The following is a 17,864-nucleotide window of genomic DNA, read 5'->3' as shown; positions in this document are numbered from 1 at the left end:
TATGTCTGGGAGTGGTAGGAGAGGACATGACTTATGTTCTGGTCTATACTGGGGGAGAGAATTGGCAGGGATTTGAGTTGGGGCAGTGAACCTGCCAATAGCCTACAACTGGACAAACAGACAAGCCAAAGCACCCAAAACATGGGTTGTGCTTGCCAAATACCAGTTCTCCTGCCACTGCCTCTCTGGGGAGCAGAGAGGGAATAAATTTCTCCAGGTTCTTTGGAAGATGTTTTAGTGATAATTTTTGGCTGTCAGGGGTTTTTCAGGTCAATGTGATGGTAAAAGGGAATAAAGACAAAGCAGGTGACCAAAGAGACAATTTATTTCCTGAATTAGAGATAAATTCGATGCGTTATTCTTCTGTCAAACTATAAAGAGAAAAAGATGGAGGGACCAGGAAAAAGGTGTCATGCTTTCCTTTTAGTTACATATCCTGGCAAAGGTGCAGGCATCCTTGTAGAGAGCAGCTGGATGCAGCACTGGGGTGAGGGTTAGACAAAGAACTTACTCAGTGGCCTGGGGCTGAAAATGTTTTCTCATTGGTATACACAATTAACCAAATCCAGCTATATTCAAACAAAGGTAAACTTGAAATGAAGTATTTCACTGTCACTAGGCTTAGAGAACAGTAATGCTTGGATAACAATGGCAGTCCTTTCTTCCTTCCAACTACACTGCATATTGTATAACTAAACGTTAAAGCTTTCTCCAGTTGCTGGATTTGTAGTTTGACCTGAATAAGAAAAAGAAATGACAACCAAAGAATCAGGAAAATAACTTTTATTTTTGAGAAGGAATGAAGGTGAATGATTACTGAGCGGATATGTCTGTCTTTTGTTTTGTTGCTGCAAGACAGTGTTTTGTGTTTAGCCAGCACATCCTCCATATCTCTGCTTTTAATTTACTTCTGCTGTCAGTGACCCTCTTGGGATTGTTCTTGTCTCAAGACTGACAGTGAGGAACTACCACCCTCCCCCCCCCCCTTTTTTTGTCCTGTAACCAGCTGAGTCCTCCATACCACCATTCAGAGCAGGATCTTCACAGCAGACTGGAGGAGACAGAAGTTTAACTGGGATACTTGTATCTGATCAAACAGGAAATCCTTCTTTAGAGGGAGACTATTCCTGTGACCGGGCTTGCAAAACCTTTTATTCCTGACTAATTTCATGATGCCATCTGGCTCTGCTCCTGACCAATTCTGTGTAAGGACTTTATTCTTGACCTGTCCCATTCAGTTAATTCTCAATGAAGTCTGGAGCAGGCATAAGTCTGCTAAAGGATGTCAATGACTGCAGCAGTAGCCAGTGGCCTAAATAATAATGAAGGGGGGGGGGAGCACTTTCATAGAGTAAATGCAGATAATGCCACCTTTCTTCCTCCAGCCTGTCAGACTGGGTTTCTGGCTGTCAGTTATGCAAAGTTCCAAAATCTGAACCTGCATAGTCAGCATGTAACAAACAGGTTTAAAAAAAAAAAAAAGCCAAAAAACCCACCGTCTTCAAGCTGTCCTTTATTTATGTGAGAGTGTGGAGAGAGCACTTCTTTCTTGCTACCTACTGGTAGTTATTTCAAAGTGGGGAAAATGCTTATAATTATGAACACTGCAAACTTAACCTGAGTTTGGAGGCTTTGGAAATAAATCTGTAGCCAGCCTACCAAATGATGCATCCCTTTATTGAACTGGGTCCTTTGCTTTTATATATTTCTTATCTTTTCAGAGCAGCGTGGAAAATCCATACTACCTGCCCTTCTAGTCTGGAGGCATTCTATATTTCCTGTCACCACTGTTTATTTTCTCTACATGAAAGACTTTCAGATACAAGAGCTAATTTTTTCTATGCGAGAATATGCCTCCAAGTCTTATTTTACTTTTGCATGTGTTTGTCCTAGCTCTTTCTCATTTGTGGGTCCCTTCCTTTATCTTTCACAGTTTCCAGCCCTGCAACTTACCTTTGGAATTGAAGCTACTCTGTGCTTGCTGCATATGGTCCTTTTTCAATCCTTCCTTACCTGAGGAGGTCCTTGGCAGGATAAGTAACTCCAGAACTACAAAGAATATTTTTGCATTTTTGAAGTCTTTTCTCCATGAATCAGTTAAGTCTGTTTAAAGGATTGATAGAAGCAGGATCAGGCGTTGACTCTGAACAAGTAATGCACCTCTCTGTTCTAACAGCATATTCCAACAAAGAAAAGAACTGTCCCTATAAAATGTAAAGTCAGCATTAGTGTGTGGGATTATTGCTGTATCATATAAGGAGAAATACCAGGAGAGGCTGAGAGAGCTGGGATGGTGTAACCTTGAGAGGAGAAGGCTTGAAGGGGGGAGAGGGGGTGGGAGATCGTAGTGTACAAATACCTGATGTGAGGGAGTAAAGAAGATGGGGCCAGACTCTTCTCAGTAGCGCCCAGTAAAAGGACAAGAGGGAATCGGCACAAACTGAAGTACAGGAAATTCCACTTAAACATAAGGAAAAAACTTTTTTACTGTAAGGGTGGTCAAATGCTGGAACAGGTTACCCAGAGAGGTTGTGGAGTCCCCATCCTTCAAGATACTCGAAACCTGACTGGACACAGCCCTGGTTGACCTTGCTCTGAGCCGGGGGATTGGACTAGACCATCTCCAGAGGTGACTTCCAGCCTCAGTGATTCTGTCATCCTATGATATCCTCAGTACTTTTAAGTTAACATGGATAAGCCTTTTAAGTAGGGATGAGCTCTTCGCAAGGAGCTCAGATGAGTCTCCTGACCTTAGATGCATTTCTCATACTTCCACTACTAATGGTTTGTTAAAAATATGAATTTGGTGGATATATCTTGACTGAAATACAACTTCAGCAGTAACTCCTGTTTGCATGATGGCAACACTTAAACTCTCAAACCCAGAGAGTAAACCGTGTTCCCTGCTTCTGGTTGGTTTTGGGAGCAAGTGGTAAATAGCACACGCATACTGCAGGCAAATCATTCTCTGTTAGAACAAGTCATGGTGGCACCATAGCTCATAATGGCAGCGGGGAAGAAAATACTCCAGGCAGTTTAAAGATGAAAAGGATACATATGTACAGGTATTCCACAACCTGTGAACTATGCGTGTGGGTTGCTTATTAAGAGCAGGAAATATCCTTTACCTTCAGCTTTACTGAAAGCGTGGAAAGCCCTCTGGTGTTATGTGACTTGTCTAACTTCACACTGTCAGTGAGTGTCAGAACCGGGATTAGACAGAATGTGCTTCTTGTTCCTACCTAATTCACTAAACTACAGTAATTTTTCAAGCAAATTGCAGCTCCAGGTCTCCTATCTTATTAAGCAACTGTCATACACATGGGCCACCTTGTTCTTTCTGCTTTTGAAAATCTCCTACGCTATTACTTTTGCTGGGCTAATAGTTCATATCAGATCATTTGGTTAATTTCATCTCTCTCATTTTCCATTCTGTCTGCAACCTAATTGTGTTTTTTCCCTAATTGTATTTGTGATTTGCTAGCAACAATAATACATATTAATAATACTCCACTTTATCAAGTATTGATATAATTAAAATAATGTACATCCTGACCAATAATTGTACCAGTAATTAATATCAGATAATTTTGATCAGTTTCATCTTTTATCTTCCATCCATACACAGCCTAGTATTGTTCTTAATCTGTAATCTGTACGTAGTCTGTTGGTCTGGCATAGCCAAACCATTTGATAATGCCCGGTCTCTCTTGCGGGTCGTAGGAGTTTAATATTGAAAACTTGATCTATTTTCACATATTCCCATAGTATACTCTAATCTTGGCTTGACAAACATAACTCCGCAGTTTAAATCTAAAGTGTTAACAGTCACAATTATGATTTAGCTATGGAGACTTCCCAGGCTGGTACTAATGTGAACAGAAAAGACTGTAGCTAGTACCTAGTTTGAATTGATTATTTATGCTTCTTCAACCTGGTTAGTTTGCAGCCTTTGATAATCCATTCACCAACCTGAGAGCTGAGTGTGTAGTAAAATCTGAAAATACACGAAGTAATTTGCTTGCAAATCCTCAGATTTTGAAGCCTAGTCTCAAGTTCTCTCTTCTGATGCCTAAATACAAAGGTTAAGGCATTAATTTTTTTTGCAGAGAGTATCATGTGTGTCAGTTATCCTTTTAGTTATAGTAGGATGGAAAGCTTGGTTAGGTCCTTGTTATCCCATTCATTATTAAATCAAAGTAGATGAACTGTTTAAATCGTAAAGAGTGTAGACAGGGACTGATTTAGGGACTGATTACCCCTGAACAGTAGTTTTACAGTATCTCTGAATCAGGGGAATATGCTTTTTCATGGTTTTGGGTTGATTATTTTAATTGTCCTTTTGGGGGCAGGGAAACATAAAGGGAAGAAAATACTACTTTCATCAATTGGTCTAGAAATAGGCAGTCTCCCTGCAATGCTGCTGGCCCCTTGAGCTATCAGATCTAATTTTGCACTCCTTATTCAGGGTGCCATCATTTCTTCTGCAACTTTGAAGGGAAGAAGAGCAAATCTACTATTCCAGTAGGAGCTGAATTTCTGATTCCCTCATCCACGCTGAGCACCCTTTGCCAAAGCACTATTAAATGTGGAAGTAGGTGCTCCAAGGAGTGTCTCAAAATATAATGCACTGAGAAAGCGTATGAAGGCTGCAGTGCATAATGGTGAGATATTATTGAGAAGTTTTCTTAATCCCCCAAAATATTGTTAGCCTGTTCAGTAAAATGTAAGTATGACCAAATTTCATAATCTCTCAAGAAAGTTTGACTGGGAATTAGCCTTGAAAGAGCTTCTGTGGAAGCTTGGAGTCAGAGGAAGGGAGGATAAATACTGATGAGCCATAAATTAAAAGGCGAATGCATTAAGGTCAGTATTTTAGGCAAATAACTTGTTTATCCCTCTGTGGATATGGGAAATTTATTCCTTGGTGCCAGTGGTTTAGTGCTTCTTTCCAGAAACGGTAAGAGAAATATAAAAACACTGAAAAACAGTGCGTGTTTCATACTCATAGATTCTCTCTCTAACTCCATACAGGTAGAAGTTCTTCATGTGAGTCAAAATCTTGTATCATTGTATAGAAGACTTTTTTTCTGCCTCTTATCACCTATTTATGTTTATTATATACATTAATATGCAACAGGTTTTAGCCTAAGAAAACAATTTTGTTATCAGATCACTTTCCCTCTGTTATGCACGTTTTGGACCTGTACTTTGTATTTTATAGCAATATCATGAATCCAGGAAAAAGAAGTGCTGCCGCTGCCCTATGACAGATGTCTAAATGCTGTATTGAAATGTGGATTATAGTCCCGATAAATTGATACATATTAATTAATACACATGCAAAATACATAGTGAAATTAATGACCGGCCTAAAAGTAGCACAGAACAATGACTGTTCATTCTTTTTAATCTTATCTTTTCCGTAAATGCTGCATTCATGTTATTCACTAATGGTGTGTTCTTGAAGATTAACATAGGCAGTTCAAGCATTTGATGATCCAAGTCCCATCCCATTTGGATGGGAAAAAGAGCCATCATGACTGACAATGAAAATTAAGTCTAATCACATCTCATATTATTCTTCAGTAAAGTTTCTATAGTGTTAGTAGGTAATAGTAATCTGGAAGGATAACCAAGCAGTTGTCGAAGAAAAATCAGAACTGATATCACTTTTTCCCGTAGCCTCCCTAGAGGTGAGGGAAGATGAGCCAAAACGGATAAAGCTCCCAAAGGAGTTTGACTTTTTTTTTGTCTCCCCCCCCCCCCTCCCCCATTAGGTATATTTTTTTCTATCCTCTCCTTTTTATAGTTATTGTAAAAAGTCACTACCATTTAAATGACATGGAGGGGGACTGCAGTATGTCATCACTGTTGAATGCACGCAAATTAGAAATTCTTAGCACTAGAATTGTCACAGACCTGCATAGGACTAGCTTCCAGTGACACCTGTCCCTCTGCTGCTCCTTTTTGCACAAGTATATCTTCCTTTTCTTTGCTCCAGTCCTATCACACACAGTGCGATCTACTTGTTGAGGCTTCTGCCCACCCCCAACATGACTGCAGTGCTTCCAAACAGTCATATTCTGCCTCTTAAGTGTGCCTGTGGATGTTAATGAAGGATATGGTGGATGTCCCAGGAAGGCAGATTTATGAATCCTCTGCCCTTGATTTGACTCATCCCTACAAAGTCTGGTGGTGAGATATCTCTGAAGGTAACTTTCAGGGAATTATTCTTCCATTTTCAGTTTTATCCATTGAAGAGGGTGACCCTAGGTAACCTGGATGTCAGTATTGCAGTACTGTGTTATTGTGCCATTACTCAAATGGGAGGTAGTCTGTGGTTTCCATTTTATATTTTGTCAGAGTTTTTTTTGTTTTTTTGTTTTTTTCCCTCCTGGAGACTTAGAAAAGGCAGCCTACATTCCCACTAGGAGTAAAATGTAACTGTTTATCTTTAAGCATCTGCAGTAGCAGTCTGGGCTCCTTAAATACTCAACAGAGAGGTAGATTTAGGTTTGTGAGCCCTCTCAGGGCTCCATTGACTACATGGAGAGTGCAGGCTCCTAATTGGGATGCCGGTATTATGAGATGGCACCAGTATTCCCCAGAGAGACTGTTATGTGTGTTTAATCACACATGTATCTGTAGCAGAAACTTGGATAAAGTCCAGGTCTTCTCATTCCCAGACCTGCAGTCTGTCCAAACTCTGAAAGAGATGATTCCTAGGGTATGGGATTGATGGTTGTAGCCCCTTGTTTCCAAAAGCAAGCTTTCACTCTTTTCTGTGCTATATATTCATTTGATAGCAGTGTGCACTCCTGTGTTCTTCAATGAATCAGTGTGTTTAGAACTTTCATTCCATCCATCTAGCATGAAAATCAGTTCATCTTTCCAACAATGTTCACATAATGGAGCCAGTTTTCATCTCAATGTGTTTGGTAACCCCATTAATGTTAGTAGGAGTTACACATGCGTACATGGAATAATGGTCTCCAACATCCCTATGACAACTGCTAATTCAGTGTGACCATTGCATAATTTCTCTGTTTCAAGCCTGAAGCAATCTTTGGACCCTTAAATTAGTCTTACAGCCATGTTCAGGAATTGCTTTGTTGCCAATTCAAATTATGACCTAGTAATTTTAGCAGGATTATATTTATTTGGTTAAGAAATGAAAAGATCAAGGTGGTAGTAAGAAACTGTTAGGATTCATGTCCCATTTACAACTCTTAGGTACGTGATCTGAGTATGTGAATCTGAACTAAAGCAAACAAGCTGATCAAAACTTCCAGCTAAGGCCTGATGGAGACCTATAAAGAATTCTTAGCAGTGACACTTATGTCTGTGTTCAAAGTTATGTCATAAACAATGCTGCACCTTATATCAAACACTTAAGACTGGTGTTCTGGGGAGATATGAACAGGATTCTTTTCTTGACAGGAATAACCATACCAAGTCTTTTAACAGTCCGTAGTATTTTCCTTTTATGGATGTTTATAATACCTTCTCTTATGAGCCAGTAGATAAAAATATTCCTTAATAATAGTAATTTCTTTCTATGTATGTTTTGGTGAAAATTGGGCACCTAATGTCAGTAGGCAATTCTGGGAATTGGAGAGCTGGCTGGTTGTCCCATCTTTGTATTAATCTTTGATCTCAGGTGTGTTGTGAATTTGAATTCCAATGGTTAATGCTTTGAAAGGGAGGGCAAAGTCTCATAACTTTCATCACTGGGGTTCATTTTAATGGAACGTCCCTTTGAATTTCGGTTGTGAGGGTAATAGAAGCCACGATTGACACCAATTACATCTCTTTTAGTGTTTCCTTGCCTCTCCTTTCTATGCCTTTAGTAGTTCTTATTACGTGTTTCTGAGTCTCTCTAGTTTCTGCTCTGTTTCTTAGGTGGTATTCTCAGAGTTAACACAATAACCCAGAAGAAAGTTTACCTTGATTTTTCAGTGTTAAACTACTACTGACATCATCTCCACCTTCAAAAGATGTGAACATTCTCTTTTTTGCTGTTTCAAAGGCTCTTGCAAACTGAGCAGAATATATATGTCCACTTTAAATTTTTATGAATTTGTAAAAACTTTTAGTTTTTAGAAGTAGTAGTTTGTTCCTTTTCAAACCAAGTGAAGTGTCCCAAGGTTACTACTCAGTTCTATGGTATTTGGAACAGTATTGTTGTGTCTTTGCATAGATGCGAAAAATATATTAGTAGCTTGCAATTCAGCAGAAATCAGGGATGCAGTCAGGTATTCTTCCATTATTGTTGGTTCATTTGGTAAATGAACATGTCCTGTGTCTCAGAGCAGTAATGATAACACAAGAGTAATTCCTGCCTGAAGACAGTTCAGATGAGGCTCTCTACAAAATTACTGCCCCATGTCCAGAATTGACTGTTCCAAGGGCTCATTTTCATTGCTTCATAACCAGTTATCTTCTTTCATGAATTTTAAATTTTATGCTAAAGACTCTGCCTTTCTGCTCTGTTCAGTGAGATCCCATGGATTAGAAAGGTGAGCCTGGGCTTTTTTTTTTTTTTCTTCCCTCTTTTTTTTTCTCTTTTCCTTTTCTTTTCTTGTAAGTATGGTTGCTCTGCTAATCAGTCAGCTCCTCAAATGCCAGCCAAAAGTATGGTTACTGTCAAAGAGCAAAACTTTCCCTCTAGGAAACCCTGATTATTATACATCAAGAACCACTACTGTGCCCTTTACTAGCACTGATAATAGCACTGATTCTTTTGGCCATTCAAATCAGTAGCAAAATGGAAAATCATGTCACCTTAGTCTGTCACAACAACTTCCAGACCCTCTCTACATGCCATGATGGTTATTTAGAAGTGGGATATATTGCTTTTCTGCACAGCTCTTTAAGTAGAGATCTTTAGAGTATATGCAGCTGTACCAGAACCACTGTACATTTATAGGTCTAGGCTGTTCACCAGCAGGGTATAGTTTCACAATATTCTGTAATGCCTAACCTTGTCAACAGTAAGAGCATTTTGTTAGTAATGTGCAGCTTCAGTCAGGTACTGCTGAAGTGTCCTAAATCAGCTATCCTGAGAGAGATTTGAAGTGATCCCATTTCTCTCCAAAAAGTATCAAAGACATTGCAGATTTCCTGTAGATTCCAGTACAGAAGTGTCCTGCCTTAGTGCATTAGTGATTCTGTTTGTGCCAGTTCTTTACTGCAGAATTGCCTCCAAAACATCCATATAAGAAATATTCTTGCCTGCTGTGTAAAAAATGTATTGCTAATTGTGTGGGTGGCATTTCTCAGTCTGCCTGGGAGTGCCAGGAACCATGTTGTATTATTTTTAAAGTCTCTGCAGGGCTGATAACAATCTGGTCTGTAGCTGTAAATTAATAATCTGATTGTAATGACAAGAGAAATAAATTTCCCAGCTATTTTGATAGAAAAATGTGTTCTTGTTGCATAGATATTTCCAGAATTAACAAGTAATAAAAGCAATTAGCTGGTAAGAAGTACTGATAATTTCAGTGACATCTAACAAGAACAATTTTAAGAAATCAGTTAATCAGGAAACAGCCAGCCTCTTCTGGGTACAAGTCTCCCAGTCCAGAAGAAGGAGGTAGAGGTAGCCAGACTGATTTTTCCCACTCCCCCCAACACTGTCCTGTACTGGTCATCAATATATGTGCTTCAAGCAACACCGGATTCAGAAGTGAAAGAGTTGATGACTTAATCTGTATAAACATAGGTTAAAATTAGAGTTCCTGTGAGGTTGTGGCTTTTAGTTTTCCTATTACCTCCAATTACTCAAGTTCGCATAGCATCATCTAAGATATTCATGACTTGCGTATGTCCTTCTTGTCTTTTCAATTGGGCTGTGTGTGTTGTTTTTTTTCCTTTTTCTTTTTCTTTTTTTTTGGGGGGGGTGGTTCTGGTGAGAGGAAGAGAACCGGTGGCTGTATTCTGTAGAAACTAGTCGTTTGATCTGAGCATTCTTGGAATCAGCTTTCTGTTGAATGAAAGGCAATTTGTTAGGGAACCCCTGTAGAAGCTTTGTAATTTTTCAACATGCAGTACAGTGTCAGTAGCAGAGTCTGTGCAGTCAGCATCAGAGAGGAAAAAGGAGTGGAAGAAGGGTTAAGATTCCATTTATGTCTAGAGTTAAAGAAGATTTTTCTAGAAAATTCTGAGACTGTTTCTGTGGAATCTATATGTTAAATTATTTTGCCCAAATGGAATGGTCAAAAGAGATTTTTCATTAGAAACTCTGATACAAAATCATCATCAAAAAATCATTAGGGTCTATTATTTGTGCAGCAAACTTCTAAGATGACTTGAGGAATTTTACTTCTTAAGGACTATATCTTCACTTACTTTTCCAGAAGCTCTACCTTTGTCTAGTAAGCTTTCTGTTGATGTATAAGCATATGTGTCACACTAATATTTGTATGGAAAACTCAACTCAGTGTTGTCTGTCTATTCATATCCAGTCGTCTTAATGACCTCACAGACTGATATTAGCAGGGATAGGAATACTGTAAGTTGTGTTTACCACTTAGATTTAAGGTCCATCATTTAAAAAAAAAAGGGGGGGGAAATTAAATTAAGACAGACTTGTTAGACAATTCACTTTATGCTACTGTTATATATTGTTAAAATGGTGGTACGTAACTTGTCTTTTATAGCTCTGCCCCAGTTTTAATGTTTTCTGAAGTGGGAGTTTAAATGGAGTACTGAGAGTTTAAATGGAGTCCTTCATTATATTAAAGACAAAAGACATGGAACAGAAAAGAAAGTTCTTTTATACAGATGATATATAGACCAGTAGAGCCCTATTAGATACCTCATCACAATTTCTGTTTTGTCATATCTATCTTTGTGTTCCAGGATGTCTGTGACCTCTTAAGGAATGGTATGCAATCGGTGAGTATAGAAATGTGGATAGGCTGAAGAAAAAAGTGTGATTGATAAAGGAAACGTCACCTTCATTGAAGGAATTGAGCATATAGCAAATACTGCACAGGAAACTATTCATTCCTGAAGTTAAGGATTCAACAAATTTTCATTTAAGCACATTTTGTCTGCTAAATTGTACAGATTCTACATTTCACTAAACTTCTACAAAATAGCCCTCTTCTGACAAAAGGTTTTTTTTTGGGGGGGGGGAGGGGTCAGATTTGTGTGACCAAATGTGAGACAGAACTGTGTATTCAGCTCACAGCATTCATAAAAAGATATTAGAGAAAATATTAAGAATGATGGGGGGCTCATTAGGAAGTTTAACCTAGAACCTTCTTTTATTATGCAATCTATAGTTAGCTCTTCTTTATAGAATTAGTATAAAGAGGACAGCCTTGGGAGTTTCTTACAATTTGATACATTATTGCTTTAACTTTTAATTAACATTAACTACTTGGATTTCTTGTACACTTCATAAATTTCTTAAAGATTGCTTGGACTGCAGCTACTTGGTTTGTAGAAATTTTTTTGCTGTTTAAATGTAGTTGTATACTAGAAACTGTGCTACAGAGCTTTGGGGAGTGAACTGAGAGTATATGTGAGGTTTGGAGACTTTAGATATCTTTACGAAGTCATGGATATCACACTATAATTTCATGAATCTTTTCACTGAAGCGTTAAAAAAAAGCCCTGTAGCTGGAGTCTAATAGAAGAACTAATTTTTTGCTCTTGTTTACTGTATGAGAGAGAGAGGAATGATTACTTGTAGAGTTTCATCTGCCAAACTGGTTGTTTATCTGGAACTCTTTAAAAACATCCAGAAGGACAAAAGCTTTGTTCTTACCTTTTTGTGAACCTAACTGTAAGTTTTTTCTTCACTTGCTTTAAGCTTTCCATCCAGAACTCTTCTAATATCTGTTGCTCAGAATGGATTGAATAGTTGAACTGAAATTAGAGAGGATAGTATGCATTTTAGAAGACTACTATATGCATTGATTTCTCATAGTAAATAGCTTTATGCCATGGGACAAGAGAAGTGTGAAAGATGGTAGCCAAGAAGGAAAGATGGACTTGATTTTCAAACAAAAAGGTATTGGGTTGTGAGACTGATAAGAAATCCCCAAAGAGGTGAGGCTTGAGAGATTGATGCAGCTAATGCCTATATGGGTATAGGTAGTAGTGACTTAGGTAGAGGCTGATATCTGATTGACCATTTACTCCAGGTTTGTAATAAACTTATTATTGAGGGTTGGTTTAGTCTCATGTTTTCCTCTCTCTTTTTTTCCCTTTATTTTCCACTGATCTAGTACTACAAATGATGAGAGAACCACAAGAATATGTACTTTTTTCTTTCTTTTCTTTCTTTTTTTTTTAAACTTTAGATAAATTTCACTAACTCTCACAGAGACCTTTTGTCTGTCGGTACCAACAGTAGAATGTGAGAGATATCATGATAATTAAGATGAGTCAATGTCCCTACTTCAACTGTGTGAAATGTTTATGATACATAACATTATTTAGATCTTTAAATGCTTATGTCTGAAGATTTTGGCCAAAAACTTAAAGAATCATCAATAGGCCCACAATTAGATTTCATGTCGTCTTTATGCAGGCTGGGAATGAATTCCCTCTTGTGCAAATTATTTAACCTTTGTGTAATTACTGCATTTATAAAATGGAATTATAGGGCTCTGTGAGATACAGTTTGCGTACATATGTTTGTTGTTATTTTTACAGTACTCCGGGAAAGCAAAATGCTGCACTATAAAGAAACCCTGCTGAGAAAAAGCAACCTGGAGACTTACTCAGCTGCATCATACAAGGGGAAACGAGCATCACTCCGTCTCTATCAAACTCTCTGCATTTTGAGAGCCAAAGGTATGTAGCCAAGGTAAAATGACTGTGCCTTGAACTAGGGAACAAACCAAGGTAAAGAGAATCTGGAGCTGAACAAGTAAAACGAACCTTCTTTATACCTGAATATTGGTGAGTTTAGCCCTATTCCTGATTAAAATATTCCCCCTTCTCTCTTCTCTTTAAGCATGTGCATAATTCCTGAGTAAGTATTAGATTTTTGTCTGAGACTTTGTTGTTATTTGGGGGAGGAGGGGTGAACTAGCACCATTACAGAAACATGCATATATTCTGAATTTAAATGCTATAAAAAGAAAAAAGGCAATCTTAGAAAAAGTAAAATATAGGGTTCATAAACTGTCAGCTATTGATTTTATGGATGTAATGTATTTTAGAATAAATGCAAGTATAAAAATTGGAATATATAAAATGCTCCCAAATGGTTTTCATTTTGATTAATGTCAACATAACGTTTGTGAAGTAAAAAATAGTTATTGTATAAAAGCTGTCCCTTTTAAAAAGTATTTCTTCAGTTGCTGCACTGCCATTATTTTAATGTGTGTATATTAGAAAGAAAAATTGTCTTGGTTTTGTATCCTTTCAATGATTAAAAATGTGTTTTGCAGTATTTTTGGTCAATGGTAGAAGCATTTAATTACTGAACTGTAAACATGCTTTATTATCCCATAATGCTGGTGACAATGAAACTAAAAAGTAAACTAAACCTGCAACTCGAATATTGTTCCCCTTAAAGTAATTGAAGTTCTGCCTTTAATTCTAATGAAAACTGGATGAGTGGTTTCTGTGCTTCGGAAGATATTATATCAAAATATATCTGTGAAAACTCCATACAACTCTTGAGAAGAAACTGTAATGCTATATGCTAGCCCTTCAAAGTGTGATTCCAGGGTCCTCAGAAGTATAACACCGCGTTTAAGGAAGACTGCACTGCTATTGCTGTTCTGCTATGACAGTGTAGCTGAATTAAAGCTAAGTTGGGTATGTTTACATGTACTGCAGTCACACTCTTAACTGTGATTTAAGCATATCTCAGATCCTAAACATATTTGTGACCGTCAAGCTCATATCTGCAGTTATTGTAATCTTACCATAAGAGAATGAGTGGTAACACAGGAGGATTGATTTGTCGTTGCTTTGGATGTTTATATCTGTGCAAGGTTGTTATTTTAGTAGTGTTTTGTAGACGGTCTGAAAAGCTGTAATGATGTTGATCGTACCTCACACTCCTTTACTTCTGGATTACAAAGTTCAGTACTTGCACAGTTTGTTTTCTGCTTAAATTCAACTAATCTCAAATCACTGTGCTCTTATCTCTTTGTTTGGCCAAGTATTCAATTTTAACAGGAAACTTAAATGCTCTCTTGGATGTCCTGTGGACTCAAATCAGCTACAAAGTTTTAGCAGCAGATATTTTATAGGACTGTACTTGGGTTTGTTTTTCCCTCCCCAAGTAACAGCTTTGGCTGTTGGAATCCAAGCCATGCTGTAGAGGTGCATGTATATTGGGGGGGGAGTGAAAAATAGGCAGTTGGCAGTTATAAATGCTTATTTAACTACTATTGCAGCATGCTTTCTTCTAACAAAATTTCAATCAAAATCTATATTATTTGAAATATCCTTTCTTTGCTTGAAGAGCACTGGTTACTCTGCCAAGTTACAATGCAAAATGTTCCTATATTCTCTTTAGGTCTGGTAAGTTTACAAACCTCCTTCAACAGGTAGGTATTTCATGGGAGATGGACTCTTGGCCCACAGTTTTGTTGTCTTTCCTCACTAAACATAATAGAAAAGGGAAGGGAGGAGCCATCCATCCTTCTTTCTTTCCTTTCTTAACCACAAAAAACCTGCTTCTTGTTCTATCCCTGCCTCTTTACCCTAAGAGGGTTTTTATAATATGTTCTTATTTAACTTGCACTTGCTTGCAGTGTAACTTTTAATATATCTGCAGGTTGGGAATGAGAAAACTTACCTTAGATTCATTGGACTGGTTTGTGCCTTTCAACCTTCTGTACAGGTATTTCTACACATGCCTAGGATGCTTACTGGGGATATGATATTTCCAGTATAGTTTTCTTTTTTTTTTCTTTTTTTTATTAGATTTGTCATTTGCCACAAGAGCCTTCGCTACGTGCATTCTGATAATAACAACAAGGAAGTTCTTAAGGAACACTACCTTTAGCACCATCCCCAAACCCAGTGTTCTTGAAGACACTTCTCGAGCATACAGCAAAACTTGGTCACATCACATGAGATGATAGTGCTGTAAGTAATTTAAAGGCTGGTACTGCAGCTGCCAGCTCAGATGTTTCCTGGGATGTTTTATCAGTACTAGATTAGCAGAAGAAGAATCACCACCACACAAGCAGAGGAGTTCTGTTTCTGTACTTACTTACATACAAAGATAAGAGGCCTTGGAAGGCAAGAATACATAAGTCAAAATTTTAGTTGAGTGATGGTCAAGAAATGAGTTTGATCTTACTGGAATATTTTTCAACTCACATTAATTTGCTTAGTGTGTGATCAGTTCTGCCTCTGATCCACAGCAATGCAAGACAGGTGATGAGAGACAACACTGTCGCAATGCTTTGTGTGAACAGACAAGAAGCCAGACCACTTTCACTATGACCAGAACCTGTCTGCTTATGGGGTCATGTTATGCTAACAGCCACTCAGCTACCAGGATTAGTGAACACCTGTAGAGCATCAGTTGTGAAAATACTCCACCTCATCTCTCCACATCCATGTATGGTCCCAGAAATGATGCAATAGATTTTGCAGGGGATGTCACAGTCATATATGTTCTTGCCTTCTCTGAAAGCCTGAAAATTCAGGATCTCTGAATGATTTCTTGATCTCTGATTTCCTTATCTGTGTGGACTGCTGCATACCTACCTTCTAATTGAAAGGAGAAGAGGATGTTCAGACAGGAGGATGCACTACTCATTACATCTCTTTGGACTAAAGAATTTTGGTTCTTGAATCTGTTAAGACTGCTGTTAGTGGAGATGTTACCTTTTCCACTGATGTAGAACATAATGTCCCCTAAGTATGTGAACAGTTCATTTAGTTTCAGCCTGTCTGCATTTTCACGTTTCATCTGTGACATTGACTGTTAGAAACATGCTTGTTTTCCCACAATGGTGGCATAAAATTTTTGTTAGTGGCAAGAAAAGATGGAGAATAAGGGAATTTCAAGCCTCAGTGGGAGAACCTCTCCCTTCGTGTTACTAGACCCCCCCCCCCCTTTCCTTTGCTTAAGTAGAGCTAAGCCTTTCAGGCTTTTGCTAAGATTATATCTGGCTTTGCCTGAAAGAAAGAGAGAACTGGCCATTTTCTTCCAGCAGTTATCTAAATGAATCTCTGACTTTATATTATCAGTTAGCCACATTCTAACACTTTGATCAAACTTAAGTTTGATCCCTGGAGCCTGTATAGCTTCTGTGGCGGCTTTTAGAAGTATCTTCAGTCCTGAGAGCTCTGGAGTAGCCATCTGAGAATCTTTTCACATATTCACAAACAGATTTACTTTGCAAGGTGAATAAAACAGATAGAGATCTTTCAGCAGAGCTCTACCAAAATTTATGTTTGAATATTTATGTTCTAGCTTTGTAGAGTTTTCACTGTTCAGGAATCACCAGTAGTAGAACACATACGGACAATGACATCAAAGGGGGGAAGGTATTTCATTATCTGTGGTTCTTTTCAAATGTGCTATCCATGTGTTCCACAGTTTATCTATCTTTGCCACACTTAAAGAATGCTGGACTTGCCATTGGTGAAGGAACCAATAAACTGTTCTGCTCATGCCTTTTATGCTTTTGTGAGGAACTTGAGAGCACAGCTGAGAACTTGGCTAGCCTAAATTCTTCAGTGATGACTATAAAGAAATACTGTAAGGACAGTGGAGGAGGGAGAGGCAAATAATGAGAGTTCATATTATGTGGGCCTAAAATATAATACTGGGCAAAACTGGTTAAGTGGTTCTTTGCCTGTCGTGGGATGTATGCCAAAAGCTAGTAGTCCATTGCATTTGCAGCAAAAAGTTAGATATGGAAGAGTTGGAATTTTTTTTTCCTAATGTTTTCATTTTTATCTTCCTCAGCAGCTGCAAAAAGAAATGTTTACATTTTTCAAAAGTAAAATAAGATTTCTTTTGGGGGTTTCAACACTATCCTCAATTGATGTTGTGGTTCTAGTAGAGACTTAGAATCTAAGTAATGGATCTGTTATTCTTCCCTAACCATCAAACCCTTCTTGGTTATGATGTGAAAGTGCTTATCTGCAAAAAAGTGCCTTCACACATGCCACCAGATGTGCTGTGTTGGTGCTAAACATTTTATGACATTTCATTTACATCTGATGACTCCTTAAGAAAGACTTAGTGCTGCTACATCTGTCACGGATTGCAGGTCCTGCAGCAGGCTAATTTCAGTTAAGAATCCTCAGTGTTCCTAGAGGAGGAGGCTTTTCTTGACAGGTATGCCTGTACCTGTGACTTTTTTTTTTTTAATCCCACACATTCTGCCTCATGTCTTAGTTTTGCATGTTCCTGTTTTTCTTTGTGATCTTAAGTGGAAAAAGGGGAATGCTTGGGTCGTCTGGAGGCATATCCTTTAATCCAATTTCTTTTCTAATCTAGGTGTTATGGGAGGAATGGAAGTGAAAGACAGCTTTGGGGTGGGAGGGCTTGTTCTAACTGAGTGAGGATACACCAGTGTGTGTGTGTGTGTGTGTGTGTGTACTAGCATAGCTGGGTACTGGGTTACGTGAGAAGTTGCTGTAGGCTGAAGTAAACTCTGTTGTCATCCCTTGAGCAAATAATAATACGAAGCATCAAAATCGAGGGCCTGTGAAAAGCAGTAACTTAGAGTAACGTACCATATTTGCCGAGATCACCAGCAGGCAGGCTCCAGTGCACGGCAGCGGCGTGGATGCGGGGCGGGGGGCACCTCCTTCCCTTCCCTTCCCTCCCGCCCGGCCCCGTCTCGCAGCTCGGCACAAGCCGCCGCGGAGCGCGGCCGCCGGAGGGGCGCCGCTGGCTGCGGCCCGGG

The 17,864-nt window shown here is 38.6% G+C and overlaps 2 long non-coding RNA genes across 2 annotated transcripts in view; one reads left to right on the top strand and one right to left on the bottom strand.

Annotated features, from left to right (window-relative positions):
• The window catches only part of LOC112962841, a 48,086-nt gene extending 32,080 nt beyond the window's left edge, over window positions 1-16,006 (top strand). The window contains exons 3-5 of the long non-coding RNA XR_003252422.1: window positions 10,867-10,902; window positions 12,676-12,816; window positions 14,911-16,006. This is a non-coding gene — a long non-coding RNA (uncharacterized LOC112962841). The remainder of the gene's footprint in view (window positions 1-10,866; window positions 10,903-12,675; window positions 12,817-14,910) is intronic.
• On the bottom strand, window positions 8,062-17,838 carry LOC112962840. The gene is made up of 3 exons (XR_003252421.1): window positions 17,692-17,838; window positions 11,783-11,883; window positions 8,062-9,988 (listed from the first exon to the last, which is right to left on the bottom strand). It is a non-coding gene; the product is annotated as an uncharacterized LOC112962840 (long non-coding RNA).
• Window positions 17,839-17,864: the final 26 nt, after the last annotated feature.

Source organism: Apteryx rowi, unplaced genomic scaffold (assembly GCF_003343035.1).
Source record: "Apteryx rowi isolate R43461 unplaced genomic scaffold, aptRow1 scaffold_156, whole genome shotgun sequence".
Lineage (NCBI taxonomy): Eukaryota > Metazoa > Chordata > Aves > Apterygiformes > Apterygidae > Apteryx > Apteryx rowi.
This window is presented reverse-complemented; position numbering and strand designations above follow the sequence as displayed.